Source organism: Symphalangus syndactylus, chromosome 15 (assembly GCF_028878055.3).
Source record: "Symphalangus syndactylus isolate Jambi chromosome 15, NHGRI_mSymSyn1-v2.1_pri, whole genome shotgun sequence".
Taxonomy (NCBI): domain Eukaryota; kingdom Metazoa; phylum Chordata; class Mammalia; order Primates; family Hylobatidae; genus Symphalangus; species Symphalangus syndactylus.
The window spans coordinates 19,151,880-19,175,764 of NC_072437.2; the positions used below are offsets into that span (position 1 = coordinate 19,151,880).

Consider the following 23,885-nt stretch of genomic DNA (forward strand, 5'->3'; position numbering starts at 1 on the left):
CAAGGTTTGAATGTGAAGAGAATTCTTGCAGCTTTAATGATTTTTGCAAATTCGGTGAAAGACAGATATAAAAGGTTTTCTTTTAAGCAGTATAAAATTCATTAAGCTTTGAGGGAAGAAAAAACCCACGGAAAAGCCTGAGAGGAGGAATCATTGAAAAGGGAAGTATAGATAGTCTGTTTAGATTAAATTCAGAGCTGTGAATTTGAAAACTGTTTACCCAGCTCTGTATCCAGTCTCGTTTGAATCCTGGTCCCAATTTAATGGTGCTGGGTCTTTGCTAGAGTCCGCTGCATAGTGGTGGATAGATATTATATATTAAGAAGCTTTCCTCTCTTATTGACTGTGACTTTTTCAAACAAAAACCATAAATATCTTATATTCTCTTTTGTTAAAGTATGAGCTCCAGGTGAATGTTTTTCTTTAGCCTTAAGCTGCATGATAGTTGATTTTATGTGTCAACTTGACTGGGCTAAGGGATGCCCAGATAGCTGGCGAAACATTGTTTCTGGGTGCATCTGTCGGGTGGTTCTGGAAAGATTTGCATTTGAATTGGTAGACTGAGCAAAGCAGACCCCCTTCCCCAGTGTCGTTGAGCCACTTCCAAAGCTTTGAGGGCCCAGACAGAACAAAAAGGTGGAGGAAGACTGAATTTGCTGTCTGTCTCATTGCCTGCACCATGTAAACAACCTTCTCCTGCCCTCAGGAATCCTGGTTTTTAGGCCTTCAGACTGTTGCCCTGGCTTCCAAAGGTCTCCAGCTTGAAGATGGCAGATTGTGGGACTTATCAGCCTCCATAATTACATGAGCCAATACCTTAAAATAAATATTGGTGTATATTTTATTGGTCCTGTTTCTCTGGAGAATCTTGCCTAACACACCCTGAAGCTTTCATTTGCATCTCCATTTTGTCGCCTATATTGAGTTCATTCTAGATTGAGGGCGGTAGCAAGGTGGCAGGGATGCTGCTGGAAGATGCCATTCGGCTGAGCACTGGTTGCATCTCCTGATGTTAGTTGAATCTTCAGTCTTCTCAGCATTTTGTCAGTCTCTCATGAATGAACTCAAACTAATGTAATTTTAAAAGACTGATATAACTGCTGCAGGAGCAAATGCTATCTATTGAGAACTACCTTGTGTAGGCTACTTTATATTAAATTATCACATTTAATCCTAAATATTAAAGATGTGGCAACCAACATTCAGGGGAGTGAATTTCTTGCCCAAGTCCACACAATTCATATGTGCCTGGGTCAAGGCCACAAAGGCTGTCTGACACTAAACCAATGTCCTTGCCGAAAGAGGCCATGCTGCCTGCAGAGAACCAGCTCCTTTATTTACAATGAAAAGCATATCTAGGTGTGGATTGGATGAGATGCTTATCCATTTTTTAGATCAGCATATTTTCTCCCTGTGGGTATTCAAAGAAGAAGCCAAATTATAATCAGACTATAGCTTAGTGAGCCAGGAATCAGGATGGAGAGGGAGGCAAGAAAGGTTGTGTGATTCAAATAAACATAGATGACAGTTTGATAGGTGCAGCCAACCACCATGGCACGTGTACGCCTATGTAACAAACCTGCACATTCTGCACATGTGTCCCGGTATTTAAAGTAAAATATAAAAGTAAATAAATAAAAATATTTTAAAAAATACATAATGGCATAGGCTAAGATAGGCTGAGATCATCTGAGATATCTCTTTTACAGTTGAGCTATTAGTGACCCAGAAACTACATCTACCCATTCTGTGAAACTGGGGTGTGGACACTCATCTACTATGCTATAGATATTGTGTCGGTGCCAGGGACATGTGATGGTCAGGACACTGTTTCTACCCTCAAAATAACTCCTGAGCCAGTGGGAGAAAGAGACAAGTAAACAGGCAGTTTGGGTTCGGTGGTGACCATTATAAGGATAATGTTTTGGAAGCACACTGAAAACATCTAAAGCAGACTGAAATCAGAGACATTTTCTCACAAGCAGGTGCAGACTGAAATCTGGAGGTTGAGTAGTGCTAATCCAGGTGAAGAGGGTTGGAGGAAGATGGCATGAAGAAGGATACTGAAGACCAAGGGAGCTGCGGACTCTTTTTTAGGTGGGATAAAAACAGAGTGGCTTTGTGGACACTAAGAGTTTGCTGTGGCTAATGTGTAGAGCAAGAGAGAAAATTGTGAACTGGAAAAATAAGCAGAGACCAGTACAGGAAATGCTTGAGCAGCACTAAGCATTTTGATATTATTCTGATGGCATTTACGCCACAGGGTGTCTTAATCATACCTACATTTTGGTGTCAGTGTGAAGTGAACTGGTGGGCACCTAGACTGGAGATGGAAGAATCAGTTCTTGAGGCAAGTGGTGATGGCAGCCTGAACAAAAGGAAATAGGAATGGGAGAATATGAAAGTGGTGGAGTACAGAGAAGAGATTTAGTGACAAATTGGATGTAGGAAGTGAGAAAAACCAGGACACAGGGATGTCACCCAGATTTCTAGATTTCTTTAAGTGCACTGATACAGAAGAAATGCAAGAGAAAGAGAAATGAGAGTTTTGTTTATTTGGGTTTTTTTTCGGGGGAAGAAGGTTGGTCATATTTTCCCTGAGATGCCTGGGAAATATCTATGAGACAATGCCTATGGAGAGATATACAGTTTAAAGCTTAGGTGGAATATCTAGGCTGAAATAGATACTGAAAAAGTGCAAAATCAACATACAGATGGTAATTTAAGACTTTAGAGAGCAGGAACTTACCAAGGGAAGGATGGTGCCCTAAGGGGTAATAAATAAATGGTACGAACCAGTGAGAAGGAGCCAAAATGTGTATGAGAAGTCACAGCACAAAAGGTTTAAGAGGAAAGCCTAGGATGTGTGTGTCATCAAAATCAAAAGGTGAAAGAGTTTCAAGAGAGAGGCTTGTTCAACAATCTCAAAGACTTCAAAGAGGTCAAAAAAATAGTCACCATGGAAAGCAATCCCATTTACAGTAGCACCAACAAGAATAAAATACTTGGAATAAACTTAACCAAGGAGGCAAAAGACACATACCCTGAAAACTATAAAATACTGAGGAAAGAACTTAAGCCACAAATAAAGATGAATTCTGACTTACAATGATTCGACTTAACAATTTTTTTTTTGACAGAGTCTCAACCTGTTCCTTAGGCTGGAGTTCAGTAGCATGATCTTTGGCTCACTGCAATCTCTGCCTCCCACGTTCAAGTGATTCTCCTGCCTCAGTCTCCTAAGTAGCTGGGATTACAGGCATGCATCACCAACCCCAACTAATTTTTGTATTTTCAGTAGAGACAGGGTTTCTGTTGGCCAGGCTGGTCTTGAACTCCTGACCTCAAGTGATTCACCTGCCTCAGCCTCCCAAAATGCTGGGATTACAGGTGTGAACCACTTCACCCAGCAACTTACAATTTTCTGATTTTATGATGGTGCAAAACAGATACACGCTCGGTATGCTCCTCAACTTAAGATGGAATTACATCCAGAAACACTCATAGTAAGTTGAAAATATCGTAAGTCAAAAAAATGCACTTTTAACTTACAGTATTTTCAACTTATAATGAGTTTATAAACCCCATTGTAAGTTGAGGAACATCTGCAAGTGAAAAGACATTCTGTGTTGAAGAACTGGAAGGCTTAATATTGTTAAAATGTTCATACCACCCAAAGCAATCTATAGATTCAATGCAATCTTTTGCAAAATTCCAATGGCCTTTTTTGCAGATATAGAAAAGAAATCTTAAAATTCATATGAAATCTCAAGGGATACCAAAGAGCCAAAACAATTCTGAAAAAGAACAAACTTGAAGATGTCATACTTCCTGATTTCAAAACATATTACAAAGGTAAAATAATCAAAACAGTGTGATACTGGAATAAAGACACACATATAGACCAGTGGAACAGAATAGAGAGGCCACAAATAAACCCTCACATATATAGTCAAATGATCTTTAACAGTGGTGTCAAGACCACACTATGGGGAAAGGACAGTCTGTTCAACAAATGGTGTTGAAAAATTGCATAGCCACACACAAAAGAATGAAGTTTGGCCCTTACCTTATATCATATATAAAAATTAGCTCAAAATGGATTAAGGACCTTAACAAAAGACCTAAAACCATAAAGCTCCTAGAAGAAAACAAGGCAAAAGCTTCATGACATTGGAATTGTCAATGATTTATTGGATACGGCACAGACAGCAAAAGCAAAAATAGGACACTGCATTAAACTTAAAAACACTTGCACATCAAAGGAAACAACCAATAGAGTGAAAAGCCACCTATGGGATTGTAGAAAATATTTGCAAATCCTATGTCTGATAAGGAGTTAATATTGAGAATATGAAAGAGCTCCTGTAGTCAACAAGAAAAATACAAATAATCTGTTTTAAAAATAGGCAAAGCACTTAAATTGACATTTATCTAAAGAAGATATACAAATGGCCAAGTAGATGAAAAGATGTTCAACATCACTAATCATTAGAGAAATGCAAATAGAAACCACAATGAGATACCCCTTTATACCTATTAGAATGGCCACTATCAAAAAAAACAGTTTGGCAAGAATGTGAAAAAATTGCAACATTTGTACTTTGTTGATGAGAATATAAAATGGTGCTGCTGCTGCGGAAAACAGTATGGCAGTTCCTCAAAAAATTAAACATAATGATCATATGATATAATATACTTCTGGGTATGTATATCCAAAAGAAATTAAAGTAGAATCTCAAAGAGATATTTGCACATGCATGTTCATTGCAATATTTTTCACAATAACAGAAGGTGGAAGCAGCCCTAGTGTCCACCAGTGGATGAATAGATAAACAAAATGTGGTATCTACACGCAGTGAAATATCATTCAGCCTTAAAAATGAATGAAACTCTGACACGTGCAACACATGGATGAACCTTGAGAACATCATGCTAAGTGAAATAAGCCAGTCACAAAAAGACAAATTCTGTATGGTTTCTCTTATGTGAGTTTATCTAAAGTAGTCAAATTCAGAGAAACAGAAGACAGAATGATAGTTGCCAGGGGCCGGGGAGAGGAGTAAACCCATTGTTGTTCAATGGGTACAGAGTTTCCACTTTGAAACATGAAAAAGTTCTGGAGATCTGTTGTACAACGATGTGACTATGTTTAACACTACTGAACTGTACACTTAAAATGGTTAAGATGGGGCTAGGCGTGGTGGCTCACACCTGTAATCCCAAAACTTTAGGAGGCCGAGGTAAGCGCATTGCTTGAGCCCAGGAGTTTGAGATCAGCCTGGACAACATGGCAACACCCTGTCTCTACTAAAAATACAAAAAATTAGCCTAGCCGGACATGGTGGTGCATGCCTGTAGTCACAGCTACGTAGGTGGCCAAGGTGAAAGGATTGCTTGAGCCCAAGAGATCAAGGCTTCAGTGAGCTGTGATCATGCCATTACATTTCAGCCTGGGCAACACAGTGAGACCCTGTCTCAAATAACAACAACAGCAACGACAAAAATGATCAATATGGCAAAATTTATGTTATATGTTTTTTTACCACAATTAATTTCTTTTATTTAAAACTGATCATATTAACAATAAGGAGGTGGTTAGTGATGGCAATAAGAGCAAGCTCAGGGCCTTTGATGATACAGAGCTGGGTTGCAGAGGATAGGGAATCAATGACAGGTAAGGAAGTGAAGGTGGATTACCAACCTTTTCCTCAAACTCCTCATATTCTGTTTCCAGATAGACCACCTGGTTGCTGGCTGAGTCTTAATTTTGTTAGATATGTTAACACCATTTGCTGCAGTGCTACCCAACCTTTTCCCATTGTGGTATGCATAGAGAATCGTATTTGTACAACACACTGAAGTCAACAGATAGGAAGCACGAGCAGCTGGAAATATCAGATATCAAAGATTCCTGATGCTCCAGGAAACAGCTGCCCAGGAGCGAGAGGACCATACCCTGAAGAACCTATAAATCGTTAGTGGCTGAGAGTTGGAAAACTCTGCATTTCACTCAAACCTGTTGATGCTACCTAACTCCACTTGAAGCCATTCTTTCAATCTTTTGGTCAGAGATGACTCTTTTGAGGTCAGTTTATTATTGCCCATAACTTTCCATGACGTAAATCTCAAAAGATCAGCTTATAGAGTATTTGATCTGTTATTTCTGAAATAGCTACTTACTTTTATAATAAATTCTTATGTTTATAATAAATGTTAGACTTTTTATAATAAATTCTCTGTCACACTAAGACATGAACAGCAATAAAATTGGTTTGAAGAAATGAAATGGCTAAGACTGAGAACAGTTTAGATCAAGGTTTAAGCCAAGAAGTCACAACAGAGGCCCAGAATTTGGGAATATCAATTATCAACATAAAACAACAGCCTAGGAATCTAGAAGTCATTCAAAAAGTAGAAATATGGGAGGCCAAGGTGGGAGGATCGCTTGAGCCCAGTAGTTGGAGACCAACCTGGGCAATATAGTGAGACCCCCATCTCTACAAAAAATTATAATTATCGCAGTGTGGTGGTCCATACCTGTGGTCCCAGCTGCTTGGGAGGCTGAGGCGGGAGAATCACTTGAGCCCAGGAGGTCAAGGCTTCAGTGAGCTGTGATCGTACCACTGCATTCCAGCCTGGGCAACAGAGAAAGACCCCGTCCCCGCAACCCCCCAAAAAAGATAAAGATAGAAACAGCCAACTGGATTTTTACAGTCAAATAAGTATAGGTGGGAGATTCAGAAAGTCAGTTCAAAACAGGAGAAGTACCTGTTAGAATTGATGTCCTCCTGATATGAGTGGAATTGTGTCCCTCGAATAGGTACGTGGAAGCCCTATCCCTCAGTCCCTGTGAATGTAACTTGATTGGAAATAGGGTCTTTGTAGATGCGATCAAGTTACGCTGAGGTCATTAGGGTGGACCCTAGTCCAATATGACTGGTGTCTTCATAAAAGAGAAGAGACACAGACACACAGACAGAGCACCATGTGATGATGGAGCCACAGACTGGAGTGATGCGGTCCACAAGGAACACCCAGGATTGCTGGCATCACCAGCAGCTGGCAAAGTCCCATGGAGTAGACCCCCCTCAGAACCTCCAGAAGGAGCTTGCCTTGCTGACGTCTTCATCTCAGACTTCCAGCCCCCAGAAATATGAGACAATACATTTCTGTTTTCAGCCATTCCAGTTTTTTCGAACTTTGTGGCAGCGGCCCTAGACAACTAACACACCTCCAGAGCCTTGTTCTCTGGATTCAAGAAGAAACGATCACTTCTAAAGCTGGCAAGTAGCCTGGCTGACAGCGTGGGGCAGCGGGGAACAATGGACGTACCCTTGGAATCCTACACCAGCCTGCACCACCCTGGAGCAGCTTTCTCAGCAGTTGGAGTTATTTTCTTCTGCCTTTCTTTGATTATAGGAATCAAACCCCATCATAGTAAAATTTTATAGACTTGAGACTTTCTTAGAGGAAAGGTTTATGTAAGCCCTTCCAAAATTTCATGTCATGTATGATTAACCCAAACCAGAAGGACATTGTTTTAGAGACCTTTTCTTTGCCTCATCCACGGGTACTCGGGACTGTTTTGTTAGCATGATCTCTCTTACCATGGAAAAAACATGAAACTACACACCTAAGATTGTCCACTCAAGTCTACAGTGGTGGGTTGTCGGTTATATCATTCTTTAATTGTGCTAATTCAGAATTGTTTTCATTCCAGTTTCCACAGCACTCTGCAAGGTAACCCTTCAATTAATATATATATATGCCAGGCATGGTGACTCACACCTGTAATCCCAGCACTTTGGGAGGCCGAGGCAGGTGGATCACCTGTGGTCAGGAGTTTGAGACTAGCCTGGCCAACATGGTGAAACCCTGTCTCTACTAAAAATACAAAAAATTAGCCAGGCATAGTGGTGGGCGCCTGTAGTCCTAGCTACTTGGGAGACTGAGACAGGAGAATCACTTGAACCCAGGAGGCAGAGGTTGCAGTGAGTTGAGATCGTGCCTGCGAATCTCCATCTCAACAAGAGTGAAACTCCATCTCAAAAAAATAAATAAAATAAAATATAGTGGGATTTGGAGGGAAAATGTGCCCAAACTGGAGAGAAGCTCACACTTCAACTCCAGCTGAACACTGCCCACTGCTTAACTATAAGGATGCTATTTTATTTTGTTTCCTTTAATCAAGAGAACAAAAGTGTTAAGAAGCATGAGCTTACTGCACTGTACCATTGAATGGTACAGCAAGGATGATAAGGAAGAGCAACCTCGCAGCACTTTTTCTTTCAGATCCTGTCACAGGCAGTGGGAAACTAGATTGCAATGGTTCTAAGAGAAAAGCGTGACAATTAGTTTTCAGCTTTATGCGGTGCCTGAGAGTTGTTGAATTACAAAAAGGCTCTCTTATAGTTGTGTTAAGATTTGTTTCTGAGGGCTCTGTTCTGTTCCATTGATCTATGTCTCTGTTGTGGTACCAGTACCATGCTGTTTTGATTACTGTAGCCTTGTAGTATAGTTTGAAGTCAGGTAGCATGATGCCTTCAGCTTTGTTCTTTTGGCTTAGGAATGACTTGGCGATGAGGGCTCTTTTTTGGTTCCATATGAACTTTAAAGTAGTTTTTGCCAATTCTGTGAAGAAAGTCATTGGTAGCTTGATGGGGATGGCATTGAATCTATAAATTACCTTGGGCATATCTACAACTATCTGATCTTTGACCAACCTGACAAAAACAAGCAATCGGGAAAGGATTCCCTATTTAATAAATGGTGCTGGGAAAACTGGCTAGCCATATGTAGAAAGCTGAAACTGGATCCCTTCCTTACACCTTATACAAAAATTAATTCAAGATGGATTAAAGACTTAAATGTTAGACCTAAAACCATTAAAATCCTACAAGAAAACCTAGGCAATACCATTCAGGACATAGGCATGGGCAAGGACTTCATGTCTAAAATACCAAAAGCACTGGCAACAAAAGCCAAAATTGACAAATGGGATCTAATTAAACTAAAGAGCTTCTGCACAGCAAAAGAAACTACCATCAGAGTGAACAGACAACCTACAGAATGGGAGAAAATTTTTGCAACCTACTCATCTGACAAAGGGCTAATATCCAGAATCTACAATGAACTCCAACAAATTTACAAGAAAAAAACAAACAACCCCATCAAAAAGTGGGCGAAGGACATAAACAGACACTTCTCAAAAGAAGACATTTATGCAGCCGAAAAAATGCTCATCATCACTGGCCATCAGAGAAATGCAAATCAAAACCACAATGAGATACCATCTCACACCAGTTAGAATGGCCATCATTAAAAAGTCAGGAAACAACAGGTGCTGGAAAGGATGTGGAGAAATAGGAACACTTTTACACTGTTGGTGGGACTGTAAACTAGTTCAACCATTGTGGAAGTCAGTGTGGCGATTCCTCAGGGATCTCGAACTAGAAATACCATTTGACCCAGCCATCCCATTACTGGGTATATACCCAAAGGACTATAAATCATGCTGCTATAAAGACACATGCACACGTAGGTTTATTGTGGCACTATTCACAATAGCAAAGACTTGGAACCAACCCAAATGTCCAACAACGATAGACTAGATTAAGAAAATGTGGCACATATACACCATGGAATACTATGCAGCCATAAAAAATGATGAGTTCATGTCCTTTGTAGGGACATGGATGAAACTGGAAAACATCATTCTCAGTAAACTATCACAAGGACAAAAAACCAAACACCTCATGTTCTCACTCATAGGTGGGAACTGAACAATGAGAACTCATGGACACAGGAAGGGGAACATCACACTCCGGGGACTGTTGTGGGGTGGGGGGAGGGGGGAGGGACAGCAGTAGGAGATATACCTAATGCTAAATGACGAGTTAATGGGTGCAGCAAAACAACATGGCACATGGATACATATGTAACAAACCTGCACATTGTGCACACGTACCCTAAAACCTAAAGTATAATAATAAAAAAAAAAAAAAAATGGCATCTGCTTTAGAGAAATTAAAAAAAAAAAGGTTTATTGTGAGGCTCTTTCCCTAAGCAGCCTTAGGTAATCTGTGAAAATGGTTCGCTATTCACTTGACCCAGAGAACCCCATGAAATCACGCGAATCAAGAAGTTCCAATCTTCGTGTTCACTTTAAGGACACTCGTGAAACTGCTCAGGCCATCAAGGGTATGCATATATGAAAAGCCACGAAGTATCTGAAAGATGTCACTTTACAGAAACAGTTTGTACCTTTCCGATGTTACAATGGTGGAGTTGGCAGGTGTGCGCAGGCCAAGCAGTGGGGCTGGACACAAGGTCGGTGGCCCAAAAAGAGTGCTGAATTTTTGCTGCACATGCTTAAAACCGCAGGGAGTAATGCTGAGCTTAAGGGTTTAGATGTAGATTCTCTGGTCATTGAGCATATCCAAGTGAACACAGCACCTAAGATGCGCCGCCGGCCCTACAGAGCTCATGGTCGGATTAACCCATACATGAGCTCTCCCTGCCACATTGAGATGATCCTTACGGAAAAGGAACAGATTGTTCCTAAACCAGAAGAGGAGGTAGCCCAGAAGAAAAAGATATCCCAGAAGAAACTGAAGAAACAAAAACTTATGGCACGGGAGTAAATTCAGCATTAAAATAAATGTAATTAAAAGGAAAAAAAAAAAAAGATTTGTTGTGAGGAGTTAGAATAGTGAGGTTTACCCTGTGTGGACCTACACATTAAATAGGAACTATGCTGGAGCTGGAGTCATTGCCCTGATTCCTTTTGGACTCAACTTTCACACAGTCCGTTTGGATCTTTTTTCAAGTAATTCATGTACTTTTCCGTTCTTCTGGAAGCATCCTCACAATCTACTTTATCATCCATTCTTCAAATATTTGAGTCCCTACCATGTATACAATGCTAGGCCAGGTACAATAATAGACAAATAAGTTCTTTGCTCCCATGGAGCCTTTTGGTCTAATAGGAGAGTTGGATGTAAATCAATTAATTAATTCCTAACTATGTAAATATTGAGATGAGCTTTCTTCAGAAAATAACATCATTTAAGAAGAGACATTCGTAGAAGACCCTGACACAAATGGTGGTCAGGGGTGAGGATGAAGAAAGTTACAGGAGAGCTAAGTTTTGCAAGATGAGCCTTGTGGACTTCACGGAGGTGTGGTGGGTCAGGAGAAGGGAGCACAACTCCAGGGAGAAGGGAAAGCCTCTTGCACCCAGAATGCAGGAAGACCAGGTTGGAGTGCTACAGAGTAAGTGTGGAAAAGTCAGCAGGGCATGAACCATGCAGTGCCTTGAGAAACACAGTAAGGACATTTACTTTTTTTTTTTTTTTTTTTGAGACAGTCTCACTCTGTCACCCAGGCTGGAGTGCAGTGGCATAGTCTTGGCTCACTGCAACCTCTACCTCCCGGGTTCAAGTGATTCTCCTGCCTCAGCCTCCCAAGTAGCCGGGATTACAGGATACGCCACCACTCCTGGCTAATTTTTATATTTTTAGTAGAGACAGAGTTTCACCATGTTGGCCAGGCTGGTCTTGAACCCCTGACCTCAGGTGATCTGCCCGCCTTGGACTCCCAAAGTGCTGGGATTACAGGCATGAGCCACCACACCAGCCGGAACATTGACCTTTAATGTTTACCTTTAACCTGAGCCACTGATGGGAGGCAGTGGTGAACCAGAGAACTGTTTGGAAAATAAAATCAAGAGGGACTTGATGATAGGTTGGATTTAAAGACATGAGTGAGAGAGTCTCAAAGATGACTCCTGGTTTCAGGTTTCTACAGTTGCATGAATGAAATGCCATTAACTGAGTCAAGAAACACTAGCATACAACCGTATTTGGGGGGAAGTTCATCAACTCAGCCTTGGGCTTGTTGAATTGGTGAATCTTTCAAGATGTCTGAACAGAGATGCCTAATAGTTGTGTATAAGTCTGGAGTTCAGGGGAGAAGGATGGCTGCCTGGAGATAGAAATGTGGATGTTCAATGTAATTCTCAATTATTTATTCAGGTCCTGTTCTAGACGTGTGGGGTAGGTCAATGAACAGAACAGACAAAAACGACTGCCTCATTTGAGCTTCAGTCCCAGTAAAGTTCTCCATGTTTTCATAAACTGGAAGGTGTAAGTCTGGGTGAGATTGTATAGGGTGGGAAGAAAAAAGATGCTGGAGCCTTGAGGAAGAGCAGCATTTAATAACTGCTGGTGTTTGCCTTTATGGTAACTCAACCTGTCTTTGTTTTCCTCCTTGTGTATTTTCACTTTCAGTTCCATTGCAAATAGTCAACATTTTCTGTATCTCAAGTTCAAAACTCCCAACAAGAACAGATCTGACTGATCCAGCTAATCAATATGATTCCTTTTAGGGAGGAATTTCATCTCTGATTGCCTTGCAATGCCGGCCAGTCTTATAGAAATTCCCTCTCTTTGGCCCGGTTTCTGGCTCAACCAGCTTTGACAAGGGTGATGAGTTACTTTGTACCACAAGGCAATTTATAAGGAAGAAACACCTTCATAAAAAAAAAAAAAAAAAAAACAGGCAGACATTCAGAGAACTCACCTGCATATTACAGAGAGATTTAATTTGTTTATCTATTGCATGCCACTGTAATTCAACAGTCTAAGCAAAGCTAACAGAAAAGAGGAGCTGAGACAATCCAGCCCCTCCCCAACCACTCATTCAGGAGGAAGCAGATGTGAATGCCATTGTAAGGTCTTGAGTGAGTATTGGTTCCCATTTCCTAGCCTGCCCCTCCTCCCACACTTGGTCAGTTACACCTTCATATGGCTCCTGTTCTCACTCTACCTCTCTGCTTTATGATAAGCGCAGATAAAAGGCAAGAGACACAGACAAAGTGAAAAAGAAGAAAGAGGGAAGGAAATTTAGAAGGGACCTTGCAAACATTTTCCTTTCACTGAGTGGTCCACAGGAGAAAACAATTAAAACTTCTCTCTCTTTTGGGAGGCCAAGGCGGGCAGATCACAAGGTCAGGAGATCAAGACCATCCTGACTAACATGGTGAAACCCTGTCTCTACTAAAAATACAAAAAATTAGCCAGGCATAGTGGCGTGCACCTGTAGTCCCAGCTACTCAGGAGGCTGAGGCAGTAGAATTGCTTGAACCCGGGAGGCAGAGGTTGCAGTGAGCCGAGATCACACCGCTGCACTCCCGCCTGGGAGACAGAATGAGACTCCGTCTCAAAAAAAAAAAAAAAAAAAAAAACTTCTCTCTCACTAACAAAGAGATGTGATTTTGGAGAAATGTCTTCCCTCTCTTTCAGTTTTACCAAATCTGACTTGGGTATCTTTAGATCCGGTGTGCCCTCTTCACTTTGATGACATGGGTCCTAACTCCTATATGTTGTCTTATATGATAGTTTTATGTCATCCTAGCTGGCACTTTTATCATCTCCCTGGTCTCATAGGCATTTAAATCTGGGCCCCTGCACTAGACCCTGACAAGATCTTTTCTAGATCTAAAATTCTCATCCGGGAAAGAGTCGAGAGCTGGCATTACTGGGACGCATGTAGCTGTATACTTCATTATGACAGATCTGTTGTTTATGTCCAGTGTCTCCTCTGATTTTGGGGTGTTCGTGCTGCATGGTTTTATAATATACATAGTTCTAATATGTTCTGTGTTCATTACTGTGAATTTCTGCTCCGATCCCTGGCCACCTACACAAACCGCCATCTCCAGTGTAGGCAACATGTTAGTAACCACCCATAGGGGGCGACTGCAAGCCGTGATGAAGAGCTGGATCTACCATGTACCTGACCTGTGCTGTGAGCTCTGGCACTAGAGCTGGGGTCACTGGGCCCTAAATAAGCATTCTCCTCTCAGGATAGTCAGATTTTGTCAATACATACAATTTTCTCTTAGTAGAAATCTTGGTTGTATTAATAAATGCTGTCATTGACAGCATTGCTTTGTATTTGTACATGGATCAAATGAAAGAATAAAAGTCAGGAAAGTGATTATTTATTCCTTGCCATTTACTTAATATGCCATCAAACTTTCCCACTTTCCTATTATTTTTTCACTCTGGGAGTTTAGGAAAGGGAATTATATGACTACCTGGATTCTCATATGCCTTCAACATATTTTTAACTGGATCATTTCATCTTACTCTGGATTTGTGCCTAAAATCTCAGTGCTAAGTGCTCTATCTTCTAAATTGAGATTCCACCTTCCAAAGATGACTGGTGGTCCTCTTATTCCTGATTATCTTCCCAGCTCACCACTCCCCCAGATGAAATAAGGAGAGTGCTGTGGGAGGAAAGTTGTGGTAGAATCATCAGTAGCAGTGTTTATGGAGAGATTATTCCTCCTTTGCCAAAGCGCAAGAGGACTTCCAGAGAATCACTTGTAGGAGTGAGGAGTACCAGTCAAACAGAAGGAGACTGGCTCTTCCCTCTGGAAGCTTGGAAACCCGCACCTCTACTCAGTTCAGCCACTAGATTAGAGCAAGCTGAGTTGGTTGTGAAAAGAAGTTGGCATCTTCCTTCTGAAGAATGGTGCAGATGGGGTAGAGTGAACCTGCCCTTGTGTGACATAGACAGTTGTGAAAGTCAGAGGCCAGCCAGAGTAAAGCTAGCAGTAGCTTGTCAAGAAGGGACTGTCAAGAAGAATATTTTCTAAGATTAATGCTGGGCTGGGGGGAACCCCACCCCTTTCTACATCTATGCCACCTCAGACGGTGCAGAGGGGAGCTCAGTGGTGCCCATGACAGATGTTAGAGGAAGGTTGGGGAGGCGCAGGGCTGCGCAGGCAGAGGCCAAGCCAAGACATGCTCATTCAGGAGAGGATTAAAGGAAGGACCTAAGGAAGACAAGATTCTCTTTCTTTTAGGAAGTCTTTGGCTGCAGAAGAACAGAGTAAAGCTTATCTCCTTATACAAAAAAGAAATCACGCAAATTATACGTTAACCCTATCAACAAAGGACATAAGCTCTGAATGGGTGTAGATCCAAACCAAACTAGAAGGAAGGTCAGTGGTTTCCTAAGATAATACCTTCTGCTCCTAACTCTCCACTCTGACCCCAACTTTGGAGGAGCTACACCCAAAAGAAGGAGATATGGAGCAATGAAAGAAAAGACCATTGGTTGCTCATGCCTGTAATCTCAGCACTTTGGGAGGCCGAGATGGGCGGATCACGAGGTCAGGAGTTTGAGACCAGCCTGGCCAACATGGTGAAACCCCGTCTCTACTAAAAATACAAAAATTAGTTGGATGTGGTGGTGCCTGCCTGTAATCTCAGCTACTCAAGAGGCTGAGGCAGGAGAATTTCTTGAACCCAGGAGGCAGAGGTCGTAGTAAGCTGAGATCACGCCATTGCACTCCAGCTCTGGGCAACAGAGCAAGACTCAGTCTCAGGAAAAAAAAAAAAAAAAGACCATGTCCCCTCCCTAGCTCAAAACCATATGTCATACTGTCATGTAATGGAGTGAGGAAGAAGGGAAGTTTGAATCAGGTATGAGACTAGACTGCACTGAACTAAATTTTTAATAACCAAAGTGGACCAAAAAGTTATGGAATTAACTAGGGATAACAACCGGTCTTTTATCCTCATTTATAATCCAACTTTCCTATAATTGAGGATGACTGATTTCATTGTTGGCCTTCCCTTACATTCCACGTGGAGCATTACTGAGTGAGAGGTAGGGCATCCCCAGGCACAGTGAGAGGTGAAGCATTCCTGGCATTCTGTCACCATGAAATGTCCAGTCCTCATCTTGTGTTTCCTGTAATTCAGCTCTAAAGCCAGCCATTTCTTCAAAGAATGCTATTTGTTTTATTGGAGAATGGTATTTAGGGACCAAAACCCTAGCACTAGGTTTCTCATTGTTTCCAGTATATCAATGTTTCTAGGCTCCCTCAGCAGAAAGAGAAGAGAAATACATGTATGTGTACTAACTCATGTACACACATACATGTATTTAGCTAATTTTGTATATATTTACCTATCTATGTATGTGTCTTACATAACCATAGAACCATCTGCCTTGATAAGTTGTACTCAGGTATTAACAATATACTAATTTTGTTAGATTGTTACTGGGAAATGAGTGTAGTATATACGTGTTATTTTCTTTAATGTTATCCCTATTTCCACTTGTTTTTAATAAAATATGTGGATTAATGTGAGTTTTCATAGTATATCTAATAAGCCCTTTATCAACATAGGAGACATTTAAAAACTATTCATTTGACCACAGGCATACTCAAAAATGATAATTGGAAATGCATGCTTGTGACCAGAAAAGAAATTACTTAAGGGAACAGGACACTGCTGGTGTCCAAGACCCCAATATTAAGACCGCATTCCAAAGTATGTATTTTCCGTGCCTCTAATTTAAAGTGTCATATTTATTTGATAGTAAATACCGTTACTGATACAACATTACATGCACACTAAGTGTAACAAATAAGGGAATTTACTATAGAAAATGAGAGCCAGAGTTCATACTGTCAGAGAAAGAAGTTTTAAATAAGCAGAGGGGAGATGCCAGAATGAACCTGTGGGGCTAGATTAGGAGTATCAGTAAGAACTCAGCTTATTTTAAGAGAGAGGATAGGTAGGTAGTTACATGCATATATACGTACCTGCATGCATATGGTTGGAAGGTTATGTAAGATACATACGTACGTTAATATATACAAAACTAGGTAAATGTATGTGACAGGGTGTGTGTACATAAGTTAATATACATACGTGTATTTCCCACTTTTTCTGCTGAGGGAGCCTAGAAGTAGGAGTATACTAGAAACAATGAGAAATCTAGTGCTGGGATTTTTGTCCCTAAATACCATTCTCCAATAAAACAAGTCGGCACTCTAAAGAACTGGCTGGCTTTAGAGCTGAATTAAAGAGAACACAAGATGAGGATAGGACATTTTGTGGTGCCAGAAAATAAAGAAGAGCTAAAAAGGAAAAAGCAAACAAACAAACAAACAAAATAGATAGAAGTATGTCTGAAGACTAGAGAAGCCAACTGAAAGAGCCCCCAGTGGCCAAAGCAGGAAGACTTTGAGCAATGAAATGAATAAGGAAAGTACTGGGTTATAACCCAAAGAATACAATCAATAGTCACAAATACATATTTATATAAATACATGATTGAATAAATAAAGGAAGAGGGACAACTGATTCTCACAGAATAATTCCAAGTAAGAAATGTAGAGAAATGGAAATAATAGAATAATGAATGAACAAAACAGAAAGTTGCCGTTAGGAAACCATTGTTGTAATTGCCACAGGCAAGAGCTGATGAATACCAAAATTAGTATGTGAAACTTTAAGGAGAAATAGAACATTTGCATGGCCTCAAAGTGTCCTCTCCAAATCTTATTTTAATTATTGTAGCAGCTTTAACATCCGCCCACAAATTCTTTGATACTCCTCCTTCCTAAGAGATAAAGCTTTAATTCTTCTCTTTCAAGTGTCAGTTGGAGTCAGTGACTTGCTTCAAGCCAATGGAGTAGGAAAAAAGAAACATTGAATGTAACTTTATAATGCAGAAACCTGGCAGACATCACCTTACCCAAGTAAGGACAGTTAACCTCAATGTCATATACACCCTGATATGACGAGAAGGACGTATCGTCTCCATGGTATTTGTCCCAAAAATGTATAACCTCAGTCTAATCATGAGAAAACATCAGGCAACCCGAAATTGGGGGACACTCTGCAAATTACCTGACTGATACTCCTGGAAACCCTCTAGGTCATTAACAACAAGAAGAATTAGAGGAATTGTCACAGCCAAGAGAGACCTCAGATGTGACAGTGCAATGCAATGTGGTCTCCAGGATGAGCTCCTGGATGAGACGAAAGTCATTCATGCAAAAACCTGGGAATTCCCAATAACTTCTTTAGTTAAAAGTATTTGACCAAGATTAATTTCGTAGTTTTGATAAATGTTCTATGGTATAAAACATGCTGGGTCAAGGTATACAGGAACTCTCTGTACTATCTTTGCAACTCTCATGTAAGTTTTAAATTACTTCAAAGTAGTGTTTTTGTAAATAGGATGAGAATTTTCTATGGTAAGCTGTAATAATGCAACATAGAAATTAGCTCCTGTGTTGCCTTGTTCAAAGATATGTACATCTGTGTAGCTTTATGCCATAAATACGTTGTATCAAGTTTATTATGCTTTTTTGATCTTAAAAAGCTGGGAACACACACTTTATCAACAGCCAAATGCTTTTTTTGATTTTGTTTCTAATCGAAAATCTGATGTAACTTGTCATTACTCCTCTTTCATCTTTGCCAGTAATATAACTCATCTGAAATTGGAAGATTTGCTTGTGCTGGATAATATAGATGATTCCATATTATAAAGCCTCTAAGAAAACAATAATAGAATGAAGAGAAATATTACAAATGATCCTCTTCTGCCTATTGATGGGAGTCTGTTAGTGTTGCCTTCTTGTTCTCATCTCATTACCATTGGATTATCATTGTATCGTGTGTACAATGTGAGGCCACAGGGCCACAGAGAGTTCTGCCCTTAATTAAAAATGCGTCATGCTAGTAGGGGAAAAGCACATGTAATTAGAAAGTTATAGTGCAAATCCCTGAGCAAGGTGCAACAGAGGAAGATGTGACTAAATGCAAAGTGCACAGAGGAAGATGTGCCTAATTTGGTTTAGAGGCAGGTGCTGGAAGGTGTGTCTAAAAATGATGCGTAAAACTTTCTTAGGAAAATGAAAGAAAATATCCCATATAAGATGAATAACAGGCACAAGATTCACAAGAAAAAGTGTACCAGTTGCTTGAAAGTGTTGTTTTGGTGTGGCAGTATACAACAGTTTCAGAAGCTCAAGCTCTGGAATCAGGAAGATGGTTGTCAAATTCCAGTTCTGCCACTTCTAGCTGTGTGACTTCAGGCAGCTGATTGAAGCTCTATGGACCTGTTTCCTCATCAGTGATATTGCATAATATGGAGCTAATTATGGTACCAACATCAGGGAGCTAATTTTTAGGGTTAAATAATATTAGCTTAAAGTGTTCAGCATCACATCCAGCACACGTGTTTACTGCTTCACCTACCAGTTGTTATTCTGAGAAATAGTTCTGGAGAAGATGGTTTTGGAAGGATTTATAAGAGTTAAATAAGTGTATTGCAGGCATGGAGAACAGTACCTTCATGTGACATCCCTGTGTGAGGGGCGCACAAACCTACAGGTTAGAGCATAGAGGGCAAAGCACTGGAAGACCCACTTATGCCATGCTAAGAAGATTAGAATTTCTTCTATACATAATTGATAGTCTTTGCATCACTTTAAGGACCAGAGAGACATAAAGGTTTTTCTTTTCTAGATGTTCTAAAAGGTTGGTTTACAGGGACAAGTCTAAGACAGCCAGTTAGGAAGGTTTCAGGAGTCTCAATGAGACGAAATTTGGATGACCAATTGACCACTGGATTCAGCAAAATGTGAAATATGCTGACTTTGCCAAGAGCAGCCCCACTGAGGCGGGGGGCGGGGGGACACCTGAGACAAGAGAGGATGGAAGAGGGGTGGGAAGCGATATAATGGTACTGTAAGCAGCTCTTTGAAGAAGCAACCTTAAATAGCAAAGGAGGCATGATCAGGAGAAATGGTTTAACTGCCTATTTTCGTTCATTTTTACAATCAAGAGTCTTGAGAAAACAATCCAATCGACATAGCAAAGAAGAAATTGAGGAAAGAGGGAGAGGTTGAGTTGTCTCAGATTAGCCAGAGGGAAGGGACTCAAGCGCACATATGTGTCATCCCATTCATATGGGTGAAGTCATACCTCTTGTAGAGCAAACAGTCACTATGGCATGATGAGAGCTTTGGTTTGTTTGGCACATTTTCCTCGAGTAATTCAAATTACAGGCATATTGCTATCTTACTTATACGTCTGGCATTTATATAAGAGACTAAAGATCCTCATTATTTATTTGAGAACACTGAAATCCAAAGGGGTGAAGAGATTATAAAACTGAACAAAAGTTTAAATCCATGTCTTCTTACTTTGTTTTTTACTGTTTTTACTTATGCTATCTCTGATGTTTTATGAATTAAAAGAGAAAAATTACATGGGAGTGTATGTGCGTGTTTGTGTGTATGTGTGTGTGTGTGTGTGTATGTGTGTATCCTGAATTCCCTTTGGTATGACATTTTTTCCTAGCACTATGAATAATCATTTCATAATAAGAACCAAGTATCTAGTTTACATGAAACTCTAATATAATTTCATCTGAAGTGCAGCAAAAAAGATATATACTTTTTTATCACACTGAGCATATTTCTATGACTCAGTAAATTCTCTGATGGAAACACCTGTGTCTCAGTTGAGTAACAAAGGAGAGATATAAAATAGAGATGTTTGGGACCTAGAAGAATAAACATACAAAATCAATCTTTATTCATCACCACTGTCTCTAAGAAATTATTAATTATTTTAATGGGATATTAAAGGACAATAATATGAGCAAAATGTGTTCATTCAACATAATTAGGTATTCTGGTTTTTGAATAATTTTTTTTCGTTTACTAATTCATTAGAGTTGTTGGTTAGCTTAGCCTTGCTGCAAATATTATCTATGTTGTTGCACAAAGTAACCTTCTGAAGGACATTTAAAGCTTGTAAGATCTTAAGGGTTGTGATAACAGCATGAAAGTAAACATTTTATGCACATTTCAGGGATATCATAGGTGGCGTAAATGCAACAGTCTGTTATAAGTGTTCTGCTGAGCTCCCAAACCAACAAACACAAACAGCCACCTAATTGCCCAGTGCACCCGCCCCTCTGAAAACAGAGCTTCTCTTCGCACTTACTTAAGGAACATGCTGCTTGGACGAATGAGTAACCAGCCGGGATACAGCACATACAATTAATCAGCTAATGTTATGAACATTTTGGATGTCAGCTGTCACAGAAAAATGTAGCTTTTATTGCCCATAAGCTAACCAAGAAATGAGCCCTCCAATTTACATCTGTGGCTTCAGTCGATGTGCCCAAATAATTGAAAACCCCACTTTGACCTTGGATATACTGGATGTATTAAATATTTTTGTAAAAGGGGGAAAAACTAGTGACTTAAACATGTTTTTTAATGAAACATTTGAAAACTGTACAGTATCACTGTCTTCTATGCACTAATTAGAGTTGGTTGCCTTTTGTCCACAGCAGAAAAGACAGTGCTCACCCACCTGAAGAAATTCTGTATTGGATTTCACAGGCCAGTGAGGGATATTCTTTGTATTTGTATAGTAAGGTTTTATAATTACATAGAGGTATTATTAAAAACCAACATGTGTGATCATTATTCCAGATGCCCCGTCTGTTTTGACTGTGCGATTTGGGTTGTAAAATCACATATACAAATTAGCAAGAGAAACTCCCTTGAAAAATAATAGTTTACGCCTTAGCAAGACTCTATGTTCTGAATTGCTATGTCATATATATAGATACAGAAAAAATAGCCAAAGCCACTGTGTAAAGAAGCAAAGAGAATTCAGCCTTAATTTATTCACATAACAAAGAGGAGGGACTCCTTTCTCCTGATTGAAGATAATGTGGTTATTTTTCCTATATTGAACAACCAAAAAATATTCTACAGTTACGTCAACTCACAAATCTATGCACAGTTTTCAAACTAACACGGACTAGATTTCAAAATGAGAATCTCCCAAGTCTGAATGTTTTTTAAATTGTTTTCTTTTGGGAAATCATACAAAAAAATTATAAAACATTTTATTTAATGTAATTCTTCAATTCAGTTATTCCTCACAGCAATCAGAAAGGAACTGAAACTGAATAATGTTTGAATATTTTAACAGAAGAAAGCACAGGCTGAAATAGGGAAGATTTAAGCGATGAGGCAGAACACAGTATGTGTCGTGCAGAGCAATTACACCCGAAGTCTCTTGAGAAGTCAGGGAAAGCAGAGGCTTTCAGCCGCCCGATGTGTAATGGTATCTCAGCCAGGCAGATGCTGAGCCGTACAATAGCACTGAGCTTAGATGACTTCTAGGTTTAAAGCTCAAGGTTTGAAGTTTGTTTCTTTGATTCTAATTTCATTCTTGCAAATGTGCTTTTCTTTAGCACGTGAATGTGTGACAAAGCTATCATTTGATCTCTCAGTTGCAGCCAGACTTCATGCTCAGCTGAGGCCATTATAAACTTCCTTTGTACTGTTCTTTACATTAGATTTTTCAATATGAAAAATAAAATCCTAGGATTCTCTACACTGTGTTCTTTCCCTTCAAGAATCATGATCTTAAAAACACTTTTTAAATGGACATTTACAATTATAATTATGTTAAAAGATCTTCTTTTCTTGGTATAGTATAATGATCTTAAAAATTCATAACCACTTCTTATATATTATTCATTCATTTGCATCAAAGTAAATTTAATCTTGGAAAATCTTTGCTTAAATGCAAAAAAGGGGAAAGAATTTGGATAAAAGGTAGAATACTATTTCATTACATTTTAAAGAAACTCAATAGTGGCTTCAAAATAACGTGTAATACTTTATTTATCATAGTCACCTCATTCCCCACCACCAACACACACCCTGTCTACTCCCCTCTTACTCTTTCTTCCTTTTTCTGTGTCTGTAGCTTGGTCAAAATCACGGGTTGGGGAAGAAGTCAAAGTTATGGCGACTGATAGTGCCGAAGTAAGAATGGAATAATTTTGCTTAACTGCATCATCTTCCCTTTTTAAAAACTTTTAACTGAACTATAATATACATACAGAAAGAGGTATTTTATACACTTTTGCAAACAGAACACACCCAGCACCCTGCTCAGGAAATATTGACTGCGCCTTAGAAGCCCCTTTCCATACTCCCTCCCCTTCCCCTCCACCCCCACCCAGGACGACCACTCTGCAGACACCCAGCAGCACAGTCAGTGTCAGCTGCTGGTTTAACTTCATCTACATGGAATCATTCAGTATGTACTCTGTTGTTGTGTCTGGCTTCCTTCTCTCAATGTTATGTTGTGAAATCCACATTCTTACATTGAGATGTAGTTCACTCATTCAAATATTTAAATAAATCCAAATGTATTTTTCCGTTCAACTGCTAGTGGGCATTTGGACAGTTCACATTTTGGGACTCTAACAACTGACACTGCTGTGGCCAAGGGAGGGCTTGTGCCTTGTGAGTGTGCACACATTTCTTGCAGGCACGCACCTAGGAGAGGACCCACAGGGCTGCTGGATGTACCTGTGCTCATTTTTAGTTGATGCTGCTTCTCTCTTAATAACAGCAAAGAGTGCATGGGAACTGTTGTCCAGAAGGAGAATACTTCCTTGCTTTTAGGAGGTTTGATTCAGTGCCTCAGCCATGAGATTCGAAATACTAACGCTTCAAGCAGCCACTCATCTTTCTCTATGTTAACTGGCCTTTATGCACAACTGTAGAATGATGACGCCGGGTTTGCACAATCGTGAAGAACCTTCTGAGTCTCCAAAAAGAGCTTCTCATCTGTTCTTTGTAGTTTCACAGTGCAATGACCAAGTCTTGCTGAGTTCTAATTCATTTATTTACAAAGAGTTCTATTTCTACTCCCTAGAATGTACTAGAGAAGTAAATTTAAAATGGTGTCTTGTTCCTAAGGAGCGTACAAGCTTTGGGGAGTGTAAATATCTCTAATACCAATTAGAATGCAGGTGAAACCCATTTTTAAAACGTGCAAACAACGTGACTGTTGGTATCCTACATATGTTAAACAATATATTCAAGGATATTCGATAAAATATAACTTGCCATTTCTCCAACATGTCCCTTTACATTTTTTTTTTTTTTTTTTTTTTTTGAGACAGAGTCTCACTGTGTCCCCCAGGCTGGAGTGCAGTGGTGCCAG

General features: G+C 39.9%; 1 protein-coding gene and 1 pseudogene across 7 annotated transcripts in view; both read left to right on the top strand.

The window, feature by feature from the left end:
* NALCN (sodium leak channel, non-selective) overlaps positions 1–23,885 on the top strand; it is a 376,903-nt gene that overhangs the window by 257,901 nt on the left and 95,117 nt on the right. The window lies entirely within an intron of this gene.
* On the top strand, positions 10,077–10,664 carry LOC129464134 (large ribosomal subunit protein uL22-like; annotated as a pseudogene).